Below are 14,183 nucleotides of genomic sequence, written 5' to 3' on the forward strand. Positions count from 1 at the left end.
CAAATTACTAACATTTTTAGTTGAACTCACGTTATTCCTTTAATTTTGTATTTGAATAAATTTTAAGTTAACTGAAAGTTATGAATAGTTAAACCTTTTATTAGTAAATGTTTAATAAAGCCCTAAATGGGTGAGCTATGGTATTGTAATTAACTTTTGTAAATGTTATTAATGTGTATTGGATGCACATAAATGATCATGATGGTGGATATATGTGTATGTGATTGAAATAAATGAATGTGAGATGTTTTGCTTAAGGTTTGAGTTTAGAAACTTAGTATACATTTTAACTAAGCTTATGGAAAATGGTATGAATGAATGGTTTTTGTACTCATAATATATAAGTCATGTGTGGTGACTCGGGTTCGAGGGTGTACACTCTATATCTGAATTAATTCCAAGGCGTGACAGTACCTTTTAATGCGGCCTAAAAATTTTTTTGGCTTCGAGGTTAGCATCTTTAACATAAATTTGTCGATGACGTCCTCAGCATCGTATGCAACATCTCTCACATGTTGCACCCATCTCTTCACTCTTCTGTCTCCTTCTTGCTTGGAGTCTGCATCTTCCAAGAAGGCTATCATCTGCTCAAATTCGAACATTAGCAATTCGACTTGATCGCGAACCCCACGTAAGAAAATGGCTTCTTGAATGAGCGGGTCAGCCAGCTTTCCGAGTACGAGCTCAACAACGGACTCAACAGCGGACATCTTTCCTCACACTTTTTTTTTTTCTTCTCACAAGAAAGAATGAAATTCAGATGACAGCTTTCTTACTCTTGAGTTGATGTTGCATATCTCTCTATCTTATTTATAGAGGACAAGTAGACAGGCCATATTCTAGTATTACTGATGAGGTAAAGGATTTCGCGTGCCGAAATTTTGGAATATCTTATAAAATGGTTGCTTGATTCCCGCCAATGTCTTCAATGGTTAGAGATGCGATCACAAGAATTTCTTGGCACGCGGATTTTCTGCAAAGCCTTTGGCACTGAGCTGGGAATCTCGGTTGGGTCCACCGTGATGTTTGTGAGATATCCACTCCATTTATCTGTTTTGCAAGCTCGTTTTAGAATATGCTACCAAAATTGAGCCGGATCCAAACTCAAATAGGCCACACGAGAGGAAACAGTGGGCCACCGTTGAAACATTTGCATGGCCATCAGGCTATCATTTTTGTGTTTTCAGTTCATCCGGTTTGGATGGAATATAAACATCCAGGTGGAGCCCATGAAAGTTTGAATTCTTTTGTAGTTTTCCCCCATGCATCGCCCACATCCGGCTTTTTTTTAGCCTTTCCTAAAATGAGCTCGTAGAACGGATGCATGGGTGGATTTCTCACTAACTTTACGGTGGTCACACATAGATTTCCAGTGCAGGACCTTCTGCGAAAAGCCTTTTGCAGGAAATCGCCTCCGGTCCGGACGTGGTTTAGCTAGTGAACAGCACCGGCCCGCTAGCTAGTGTCAATGCCGTGTGGACCTCATCATGATGCATGTGCTTTATCCACACCATTCATTCAAATTTTACAACTCATTAGGGTATGAGACAAAAAAATATCTAAGCAAATGCAAATCTAAGTGGAACACGCCATGTGAAAACAGTGTTGATTGAATCGTCCACCATTAAAACCTTCCTAGAGCTCACTAATAATATTTATTTTCCATCCAATCTGTTGATAAGGTCACACAGACCTGGACAAAGGGCAAACACAAATATCAGCTTGATCCAAAACTTCTTGGCTACAAAAAATTCTCAATGATAAGCATTCAATCTCACTTTTTCATGTGGTGTGGTCCACATAAAATTTAGACCTATCTAATTTTTGTCCTCATACACAAAAATGATATGAAAAAAATAAATGAACAGTATAGATAAAACGCATACATCATGATGGGCCTGCAAAACTTTACCCCAGCTAGGTGGCGGGTGTTGGGGACACTAGCCAAACTGCCATCCTTCGGTCCATGACCTACTTCTCCTTTTTTTGTTGTTAGCTTGTTAGTACACACCCATGTCAGTACACACACTCCATGATTTACTTACTTGGTGGGGCGTTGGTACTCCACAGTTCACGTACGTGTTTGTAGCGGTTGGTGAAGTTGTACCATCCATCTGTCAGATCCTATGGTCGGTGATCAACACCAGGATAAAAAGCCAAATGAAATGGGTAGTCCTAGTTGGAGTTTTACTGCGTCTAAATAGACGGTCAAATTACGATAACCGAAGATGCCAATCCAAAATAGATGATGGCTGCATAAATGTCACAAAGTATTCACTTCATCCGTTCACATGACCCATCTTTCCTGTCTGTCCATTTGAATGACAGCATTCATATGGCTTGGATGGATTTTTAGATGCAATCTTCAACTAGGCCATCAAAGGATGGGACTCATCAAATGGACAGTCTGGATCTAATAAACTTACTGCCACGTGTCAAGTATTAGGTACTACCCCGCCTGTTCGGAGTTAGGGACAGGCGGAGGCTCGGAGGGCCACTGAGGAGCCACCGTGATATATGGATTTTATCCACACCGTCCATCCATTTTTTTTCATATCATTTTAAAGAATGGACCAAAAATAAGGCAGATCTAAGGCTCAAGTGGACCACACCGCAGGAATCAGCGGGGTTCAAGATGCCAGCCATTGAAACCTGTTGATATGGTCATATACACCTGTATTAATTGAAAAACTAAATATCAACTCGGTCCAAAACTTTTGTGATCACCAAGAATTCTTCAACGGTAAGAATTTAAATTTGGGTTCATAATCTAAAATGATATGAAAAAAATGTATGAACCGTGTGGATAAAATTCATACATCATTGGCCCCTCAGTTGCCCAAGAGCCTCGGAAGCGAATTGAGGAGTAACTCGGTACAGTTAGCGTTTTCCTGTGGTATGGTCTCCTTGACCTTTGGATATGCTTCAATTTTCGAGTCAACCCTAAAAGTAGCAGAAAAAAACGGATGTGCCGTGTGGATAAACCATATATATTCACATTGGGTCCAACTGACTTAGCATTATAAAAGCATACTGAGTAACTCAGTACGCAATTCAATTTCCTAATCCACGCCCGTATGGATCGAGCAATGCCTTGTGATGATGGCCAAAGACAAATTCCCTTGCGGCCGATGGATGCCTTTTCTTTAGGATAGGCTGGGACTTTTCCTTTTTACTCTTATTTTGGAGTTTATACCATGCGTCTTCTGCCTTTTCTTTTCTTTTTTCTTTATACCATGCGTATTACATTACCATTTGCCTTTTGTCTTTCGAGTATCACGTCTTTTTAGCATCAAAGCAAGCTAACCGTTGGACACGGATTGTGTAATGAGGCGTTTTTTTTTTAGCATCAAAGCAGGATGCAGATTGCCTACTGAGGCCTGTTTGATCCATGGGATTAAATGATATGGAATTGCATTGGATTCATCACAGATAAAATTCTTACTACGGGAAACAAACTGGATTAAGCATAAACCCGTTTTTTGGACCCATTTAATATAATTAATAAACCAAAGTCATTGTGGATATCTGTCACTTATACACATATATAACTAAAATGCCACATGGAAAGGGCATATATAGAAGGACACCATGAATAAAACACACGGATCAATGTGGGGGCCTACATGTGTAGTGGATTTCGAATCCATCAAAAATTGCACATGGGACTAAAGACAATTCCATCCCACTTAAGCCTATGTACCAAATAGGCCATAATTACACGCTGTGCCAGCTTTAAGAATGCCATCAACCCATTTTAACAACGCGTTTTAAGGCATGATTCCAAAATTGATGCAGATCTAACGCGCAAGTAGGCCATACCACATGAAACAATGGAAATTGAACACTTATTAATGAAAAGAATCGAGGCAACAAAAGTTTTGGATCAAGTTGATATTAGTATTTTCTAAACAAATTGGCCGCGACCAAATAAGTAGATACGTCTAATATAAAAAGCATATGACCAAATTTATAAAAATTTATAGCGATCATACGTTAATTAGAAAGGTTCTTTTAAAGATGGGTTATTTTGTGCCTTCTACAAGAAATGACTTTTACGGAAAACCCTACAAATCAAAAAAATAAAAAATCACGATGAATTATTAAGAGCAATTCTAGAAATGCGTTTATTGAAAGAATTGCTTGATGTTGGATAAAATATAAATTCAACATATGACCATAGACTTGAATTACAACTAAATATTATAGCTAAGGATTACCACTACTTGTTTACTGCTACTCTTATGATAAGTTAAGGTAAAGGAAATTAATAAGATAAATTTGATTTATTTGTTGTGTTGGGTTTGTTGTTGTTGATTGCATTGTTCTATGTTGAATTCTTCTACTATTTATAGATTTCTACTGTATTTTGTTCTTCCAAATCTTTCTTCCATTACTGCAATGGATATAATAATTGAAAAACACCTATTTAAATCTTTTTTTTTGTTACATTTTTGTTTCCTAACTGTTCTTCTTTTCTTAACCAAGCTCTACTTTTGATTGACATTTGATCATCGACCACACATCGGCTGCATCTGTTTTGTCAATTGCTCGCTCGCACTCCACTCAACCACTCTTTGTATCTTTCCATTTTGACCACTTGACCAACCTTCTCAGCCGCATTCCATTTCCTGGCTTTCCTTGACCACTCAATTTGCTTTTGGACACCTCTCGACCACTTCGTTTGCTTCTAGATACGTATTATCCGCTCTTTTTACTTATGTACGCATCTCGACTGCTCAGTATCTACTTTTTGACACCTCTCAGCCACACCTCCTGGATGTTTGTTGGTCACTTGGCTTGCTTTTAAGTACCTTTCAACTACTTCATGTCTTATCATCCTATCAGTTGTGATTTCGTAAAAAGCACTCCAAGCATCATTGAAAATTTTTTAGAATGCTATATGTTTCTCTTATTATAACGCGTGTCCTTTTCAACTAGTTTTCCTAAGAATGATTAGAAATAGGTTACAATATTTCTTCCCACATCGCTTCACTTCGTAAAAGGTAATGCGATATTTATTTGTTGTTTAGCACAATTAATATGATTGTCTAGCTGTGTAAAAATATCAATTTCGAACATCTTAGTCAAACTCGACTATCTTGATAGGAAAACATCAACGTCAGTCGGCTTAGCCGAACTCCACCAACTTACTTGAAAAATAGAAAATTTGGCCATCTCGGTCGAATTTGACAATCTTGATATAATAATAATAATAATAATAATAATCATCAAATTCAGTTGTTTTGGTCGAATTTGGCTATCTTGGTCGAAAAATGATAAATTCAACCATTTTGATCGAAAACATCAAATTTGGCCATCTTGGTTGAACTCGGCTATTTTGGTTTTTTTTTTTTTTAAAAAAAAAAAAAAAAAAAAAACAGCAAATTTGGTTATCTGGGTCGAACATATTACATAAAAAATAACAAATTCATCCACCTTAGTCAAACTCGGCCGGCTTGGTCGAAAAACGGTAAATTTGGGCGTGTTTGTTAAATTCAGCTATCTTAGTAAAAAACGGCAAATTTGGCCAAATTTGTCGAATTCAACCATCTTGGTCGAAAAATAACGAATTCAGCCACTTTGGTTGAACTCGGTCATCTTTATTAAAAATTAAAAAATTCAACTATATTGGGCAAATTTGGTCATCTTGATCGAAAAATGACAAATTTAATCATCTTGGTCGAATTCGTCTATCTTGAATGAGAAACAGTAGATTTAGCTATGACAATAGAGATTATCGGTCAATTAATTCTGAATAAAGTTTATGGTTGACCAATACGTCCCGTGTGTGCTATACTCCAATGTGTGCTGTATTCCTGCGTACAACAGGTGTTATATGGGATTTTGGTGATTTCATGCCGCAATAGCTTTCTTTCATTGCACCCAACATCATAAAATATCATGAAAAATTTAAACCAAGTTAGACTGATCATTAACGGTGACATTTGATGATATTTAGTGCAATCAAACACACACTCAGCTACTAATCTATACCGTCCACAAAAATGGTTTGTGGTACAATGGTACTTCATAACTTCATATGAATTAGTGTGAATTTTGTTCAACTGTCTCCAAAAATTTTGATGGTCCAGATTGATGTACGTGCATGTACGACTCATATATACTGGTAATATGAGTATGGCCCACTGAGCGTGGACACACGAGCAGTGCATTAGATGGGGTTTTACGGTTTTGATGGCCCACCCATCACCAAGGTCAGCCCAGGCAACATGTAAGGCAGGTCAGTGGGTATATCGAATGTGGACCGTCGGAAAATTTCGAGGTCATCGATTGGTCTTGCACTTGTGGCTAAGATGATGCTCGGCTTGGATGTTTCCCAGACATGTCACTTCTACCTGCAATGAATAGCCACTGAGGTTGCGACTAGACTGGCCTGCTTGAGGCTGACCCGGGTCCATCCTTCATTGGGCTGTTTTTGTGATGACTCTTCAAGCCCGCGCTTTGGATCTGGGCTAGGATGTGGGCCCACCAAATTGGGGCCCAACATGACCCATGAGTTCTTTAGTTAGCAGGGCCCTGGCCCAGACTAGAGTTGCCAACGGGCTCAGATCTGAACCATTTATTAACTAGGCATCCGATTACATGATGGATCCCATCCATTGGCCTTCAAACCGACCGTTCTCTGGCTCAGGTTGGATCTTAATAGACAAGTATGAAAAACATATGCATGGCCCCATGTTTATTGATCGATCGTATTTCAATTCTAGCTCCATACTTGATCAACGGTCCTCTATTACAGGCCAGAGCCTAACCCCTACTGGGACCCAAACTGAGACTGGTTGATTGGGGAAAGGATGCATATGGATTCTCATATCTGTGTTTTGCTCAGTTTCTGATAGTTAGGTGGGGCCCACCGTGATGTTTGTGAGAAATCAACTCCATTTATCCGTTTTTCCACCTCATTTTATGACATGAGGCCAAAAAATGAGGCAGATCCAAAACTCAAGTGGGCCACATGTCAAGAAACAGTGTAAAAGGCCTACCGTTGAAACCTTTCTGGGGTCTACTGTGATATTTATATGTCATTCAAACTGTTCAAAAGGTCATTCCCACTTGGATAAACTGCGAGCACGAAAATATTATCTTGTTACAAAAATTTTATGGCACACGAATGTTTCAAGGGTGGGCATTCAATCCCCACTGTTTCCTGTTGTGTAGCCCACTTGAGTTTTGGATCTGTCTCATTTTTGAGATCATGTCCTAGCATGCGCTGGAAAAACAGATGGACGGGGTGGATTTCTCACAAACATCGAGGTAGGCCCCACCCATCTTTTGTCGTAGGAACACAGGCTATTACAGGCCCGTGTCCGGGCCAATGTTATGCAACCCTGGTCAGTGTGGATTGATGTGAATGTAAACTGATTAGAACTCGAAATATCTTTTTGTTAAGCGGACTATCCCATGTGTTTGGCACTCACAATATGAGACTTCATTCAATCAATATCTGTACGCATGGCAATTCAGAACCGTTCATGTGACAGGCCCTACCGTGGATGGCCTAAATCCATCCTGACTAGACACTCCGAGTGTGGTATTACCACATTTTAGCCTTTCATGGGATAGTCTTTGCTAATGAGAGCTGCTCTCTGAAATGAATCATATAATTATTTCCACACCCATGTATACGGATAACATATATAGATGCACATCAATCCATACCATCTAATTAAATTATATTGTGGGGAAATAACTTAAAAATCACTTATCAGGCGATTCCAAATATCCAACCGGTGGGCCCTACCTGAAACATTTATGGGTCAATCACAAAAACACCCATTTCAACTCTTAATAAGAATATTAAATGAAAACATTCATACATTATTGCAAGTCAAACATTACACAACCCTTGTAAAAACTACTGAATGTATCATGTCCTAAAATGGCACAAGGTACCATATCAAAAGATTGTTAGGAAAACATACATACATACATACATACTCATGCTACAATTTGGAATGCATATCATCCAAATCCTCATGCACCAATCACCGTTGAATTTGAAGACCCACTAGCCTGCCTCTCGATCAGGCCGTCTAGGATCATCTCCAAGAGACATTGGCTTGTACCACAAAATCTCACTCCATTTGCCACCTAGAGATGCCAGTGAAAGGCCTTTCAAAAACTGTGTCTCTTCGCTGAGAGGATAAAATTATCCTTAATTCTTTACCCGTTCGGCTTAGGCAACCTGGCATAGACAGGTTGGGTGGCTAAAGTAGCTCGTCCTACCCTCAAATCATATATGGTACGTTGAATAACTCATTCGGGATGGCAAGATACACTCAATTTAAGGTCCTGAAGGCCCGGACCACTTTAGATCACTTTAACTTACTATCATGCCTTTTCCGGTCCATCTTGGCCATGAAACTGTCGGAGACCAGCTCTACATCACCTTCGTTACAAAAGGAAGTGAGGAAAGAAACCACTGAAAGGGAATCGATTCCCATTCGATCATTTTTTTTTTGAAGTTTTTATTTTTGAAATGAAGCATGTCCATTTCAAAACTAACGGTCTGTATTAACACATCCAGGCAGAATACAAAAGCGTAACCCCAGTTCTCCCTATAGAACTACCCCATTAAACCAAAGAAATTACAACCCTGCCATCAAAAAACCAACACACCCAAAAGAAAAAACCCAAAACCCCATCTTCAAGAGCTGGTGGTGAATTTCGTAACGGCGTTGGTGCCCTCCGACACGGCATGCTTGGTAAGCTCCCCAGGCAAGACGAGACGAACGGACATCTGGATCTCCCGCGACGTGACGGTGGGCTTTTTGTTGTAGCGGGCTAGCCTGGAAGACTCCTGGGCCAGCTTCTCGAAGATGTCGTTGATGAAGTTGTTCATGATGCCCATGGCCTTGCTGGAGATGCCAATCTCGGGACGAACCTGCTTCAAGACCTTGAAGATGTAGATCTTGTAGGTTTCTGCGTTCTTCTTCGAACGCTTCTTCTTCTTCTTGTCTCCGCTCGCCCCACCGCCTTCTTTCGGGAGTCGCTTCTCGGCCTTGGGCTTCTTCTCGGCAGGAGCTTTTTAGGCCTTTTCCTCCTCTGCTGGCTTCTCAGAGGCCGGCTTCTTCTCCACTGGTTTTTTCTCTGCCTTGGGCGCCATGGAATTGCAGAAGGGAAGGTTCGTAAATAAAAAGCGGTGTGAAGAAGGGAAGAGATTGGATATTTCTGTCCTTATGTCCAGTTGCTTCAAATGCATGATCTATCATGTGAAAGAAAGAGTTTGGAAATCAATCCACGAATAAAAACTTAATAACTACATGACGCAATTTGCTTGCTTAAATCTCTAAAAGAGCATTTGAAGCATAAACTTACATTAAGAATAAACAGGAGGGTGTATGTGTCTGGTGCTGCAATCCGTACGTACAGCAAGCGATGCGGTAGGAAGATCCAAACTATAGGTCTGATAGGTCCTCTCTTGGATGGAAGATGCTCCAAAATTCATACAGATTAAGGGTAGGTCCTAATCCCTCAATCAATATCCTACAAATAGAGGGTTAAAAAATATACATCAATTGGTTAGGGAAACTAGTAAAGCCCACCTAAAACTTATAATACATTGGTCCAGGAATCAGGCCGACCGCAAATCAGGTGGCCTAGATATAGACAATAGAAATTGACAGCCCACACTCAATGTGCATGGATGGTCCATCGCATTATCAGAGTAACATGTACTTTGTGCCGGAGTAGTTATACACTGGGCCATACCTGATGATCAGCTTTGTTAATTTACATGTATAAAAACTCTCTGGTCAAGCATTTGTGGACTCAGCCTGGACTTGGGAAATTTGCTTCTACTTTGAAAAGGTATTACATCCAAACATAGATACAGCAAGACAAATCAAATATTATAGATATCAAGTTACCTCACAGGTGCCAACATAGCTTCTCCTATAAATGAAATCAAAAGTGATTTGCTACACTACAACCTGAAAAGTGATGGGCCGAGTTTCAAATAGGACCATTGTAAGGTAGGCTTGGTGAGGTTTGATGGGAATTTAATTACAACACTGGGTAGCTTTTTTAACTTTCCACGAAAATATAACTTACATGACTTGAGAAGATGTAAATTGAAATACAGTACATGTAATAACGAATAATAGCACATTGTAGCATGTTGAAAGATACGTAGCAAAAGCTAGAGATGTCTTTGTGATGCAATTTGAAAAATATGTCATCAAAACATCTCATTGCCATTTATGACAAAACGCACCATTAGAGGAAAATGGACTCCCCTGCCACCATTCTCCACATCGATCTTATCACTTCACAAGTGTAGGTCATCACGTCTCTCCTGTGAGTAAAAATAAAATAAAATATGTTACGTGCTAGAATTTGTTTTCTTAAAAACTATATTAATCAGTTGAAGAAACTACTTACTTTAAAACTAGTTAAGGATAAAATAGGAAGAAGAGTGAGTTCTTATCTGTTTGGTTGAAGTGTCCTTATGCAAGCATTCCATGCAAGTGGAGCTGTAGTTTGGAGATCCAGACTATGTTTGATTGGCTCTAATATAGATAGAAGATGGTTGAAACAATTTTTTGATTGAAGCTCCTAATCTGTCGATCAATGTCCTACAAAAGATGGAAAAAAAATGCATACATTATCTGTGAAAATAATGGCATAAATATCGGCAAGGAACTCCTGTTTAGATTCGGTTGAAATGTTACTAACATGAACTAAATTTTAATCTTGCATATGAAATTACCATTGAATTCCTATCAATAGAAGGACCAAAAAAAAATAAAAAAAAATTAAACAAATTAATGCCATATAAGTATACCCAAAACAGTGGTTTGCTAAAGAAAAACAAAAACAAAGGCTTGCTACTCCCACTCACATGTGGAGGCATGCCCATTCAAATGTGCCACTATGGTATCAGGGTGAAAGATGAGAGATTTCCATTAAGTGAGCAATGTTGTTTAGAACGTTTGGCCTAAAAATCAAGTTATTTTATACCTCAATTGAACCTGTCTACAAAACAAATGGATTTCCATAAAAACTGTCTTAGCCGAGCTTTCCACTAGGAGGGCTATAGTGATTAGATATTCTCGCACAAAAAAATTTAAAAAAATTAAAAAAACAGGTTGTTCTGCTCCTCAATAGGGCACAATAAGGTAATGCAGATTTTTCTAGACATCCATTTCTTCTGAAAATAGGTCCACCTGAGGTGTGAAATAACTTCACTTTTAAGCCAGAAGTTTTAAATAATGTGGCCCACGTAATGGAAAATTTTATTTTTCCATGTTATACTATATTGGTACATGTGGCTGCATGTTGTTGCGTAAGGCTCCACCCACGTGTGGGCTTAGATAAACTCACCCAGAACTTATGCCTAGGTTCAAGAATAAAGTCGGTTGCAAACCAGTTGAGCCAAACTAATGCTAAAAGAATAGATGGTCATTATTTAATCTATTTATATGGCCCATCAGATGATAAGAGTCAAACTGACTTGAATATTGCACAAGGGAAGCTAGATTGTGGCCTGTACCTAATAAGCAGCTTTGATCATCCATCCATTTAAACTTCCGATGAAGCAATATTGTGGACGTCCTCCAGAGCTACACTCTAAAGAACTGTTTTCACCTTTAAAAAGCATATTACATCCAAATATAGACAAAGTAATAGATCTCAAGCATTACAAAAACAACTAATCATATTGAAGTCTTGAAGATTAGAAACCAAACCAAGAAAAAAGAAAAGAAAAATAAAATAAAAATACACACATCATCATGCCACAGTTTGAAAGCTCGTACAAATATCTCACATCATTCATACATTAAGAAACCAACAAAGAAACCATAAAAGGGAAATAGTTTTTTATTCATGCCCATTCTGCACGTCACGTCCAACCGCCTCCCGCGTGCCAAGTACCTTCTCCTGTAAAAGCAAGAACATATAAGTAAAAAATAAAAATAAAAAAAAATAAAAGCAAGAACTTATATATATAATTAAAACGTAGCTCCTACAAAAGCAAGAGCTTATATATCAAAATTTTCATCTTAAAATTTAAAAATGATGTGCCACTATTTATGCTAAAATAACTCATGAACAGAACAGAAGTAATGGGCCATGATGCATTGGGGCGTAAAAAAATTGTCTTTGGTTGGATGCATGCAAGCAGTACAGGTGGTAATCCAGACTATATTGTGGATGAGCCCCACATGCTTGCACATTCAGATCATCCAAACAATCCTTCTGGCAAAAATTTGTGAATGACCTTGCATATTCGGATCAATGGCCTTCAAATAAAAAATGGTCCACAGTCCACATTTAACAAGGAAAGTCACTAATCAAACGAGTAAAGTTGAGAAATCAATGCGAATTTGTACAATGGTCCACCAAAAGAGGCTCAGGTAAACTAGATGGATGATGCAATGGTTTCTCATGGTTTCATCCAAAAAGGTTTTTGGTTGAAGCATTTATAAAACAACAATCAAATAACGCTCTTCAAATTTATAAAATACATTTTCTTCCTTAAGATGTGTGGATACAAAGTATAAAAGGAATGGAGATGCCAGCGGTGGCGAATTTCATAGCAAGAATGTAAAGCGTTTAAAAGAATAAATTACATAAAGAATACAACTAAAATTTAAAATTCATGAGATTATATATATTTTTCCTAAGTTAAAAAATAAATAAATAAAACAATAAAATTCATATGATTATAGTACTCGTTAAAGTATGGATTAAGAGGCAAATAAAAATGAAGAGGAGAAACAAGTCTCACCTAATTGCTTATCTGGATGGAGGGTATTTGCTGAATTTTATCCCAATCCTCTCCCCCTTCTCGAACCCTTTCTTTGAATTTATCGGGCATCCACAATAGTTCCAATTTCTTGAGGGTAGGTTTCATTCCTTCTGGAAGCTTCTTCAGTTGATTGCAGTAATTGATACGTAAATGTAAAAGACTTGGCATAGCTCCTTCCTCCAATATCCACTCCTCAAATTTATGTAAAGATTGAAGATTTAAGGACTCGAGTCGAGGAAATCCTTCTTTAGAGCAAGTAATTTTCTTTCCCAGATATGATTTCTGATGCAATCTGAGAATCTGAAGGTTTTTCAGCTTCTCCAACGTAGCTATTGGATCTTCTTTTAAGGAGGAGCCATCCAAAGTGAGCTTGGTGAGGTTTGTTGGGAATTCATTTGACTCAGGTAACTTACGTAACTTTCCACACAAACGCAACTTACATAACTTGAGAAGATGTGAAAGAGGAGGTAACGATAATGTATGTTTGACTGACTCTACTGACAGAGACTGGAGTGAGTACAATTTCACAACCGAATCATAGAACACATTAGCATGTGCTCTTGTTTCTAAACATATTCCTATTTTTCTAAGATGGGTGAGCTTTCCAAAACAACCCTTCATCCATTTCCCAGACTTTATAAATGATAGAGTCTGAAGGTTACTTATCTGCTCAAGCTTTGGATGCCCTTTGATCATTCCCCAACATCTATCTTGCTGTATTCCCTTCACTTGAAGATGTCTTAATTGTTTCATCTTCCTGATTGTGCTTGGTACTTCAATGATATAAGAAGAAGATGCAACAGATAGAGTTTGTAAATTGGGAAGATTGCCTATCGAAGATGGGAGGCTTTTTAAAGAGGTGTAGGAACATCCAAGATATCTCAAGTGGATTAGTTCACCTATTGCTCTTGGTAGAATTTTTATGAATGTACCTTGTAGATATAGCACCCTAAGCAACATGAATGTTCTGAAGAGAAACTTCTCTTGTTTCTTTTCAACCCATCCACGGTCTTGGGTGTATATCAAAAGAGAACGAAGGTGTGGAGTGGAATGGCCTGAGGAAATGTACTGACTTGTTACATCATGGTGAATTGAAAGTCGACGGGCTGTAGGAGGTGGAAATGCAGGAGTATTAATTGCATTCCCACTCGCGCGATGAACATGGAGAAACATACCTTCTTTGGCTTCTGATATGGAGAGATCTCGCAAAAGATCATGGATGGAACAACTTTTAATACCACCGCTTGAACTTGTTTTCGAGACTTGAACCATACTTCTCTGAATTAACTCTTTTAAACATTCTTCTCCAACCTCTTCTAATGTTTCTTCCCCTCTCTCTTGAAGAAACCCTTCTGCAGCCCACATCTGAATCAATTCCTTAACGAGGAACTCGTGGTCCTCTGGA

General features: G+C 38.5%; 1 protein-coding gene, 1 long non-coding RNA gene and 1 pseudogene across 2 annotated transcripts in view; all 3 read right to left on the minus strand.

Annotated features, from left to right (window-relative positions):
- The window catches only part of LOC131257686 (probable disease resistance RPP8-like protein 2), an 88,779-nt gene that overhangs the window by 7,154 nt on the left and 67,442 nt on the right, over positions 1-14,183 (minus strand). The window lies entirely within an intron of this gene.
- On the minus strand, positions 8,490-9,195 carry LOC131257693 (histone H2B-like; annotated as a pseudogene).
- LOC131257698 (uncharacterized) lies at positions 9,196-13,021 on the minus strand. Its single transcript, XR_009177553.1, has 4 exons — positions 12,758-13,021; positions 11,519-11,907; positions 9,343-10,601; positions 9,196-9,229 (listed from the first exon to the last, which is right to left on the minus strand). It is a non-coding gene; the product is annotated as an uncharacterized LOC131257698 (long non-coding RNA).

Source organism: Magnolia sinica, chromosome 10, assembly GCF_029962835.1.
Source record: "Magnolia sinica isolate HGM2019 chromosome 10, MsV1, whole genome shotgun sequence".
In the NCBI taxonomy this organism is placed as follows: Eukaryota; Viridiplantae; Streptophyta; class Magnoliopsida; order Magnoliales; family Magnoliaceae; genus Magnolia; species Magnolia sinica.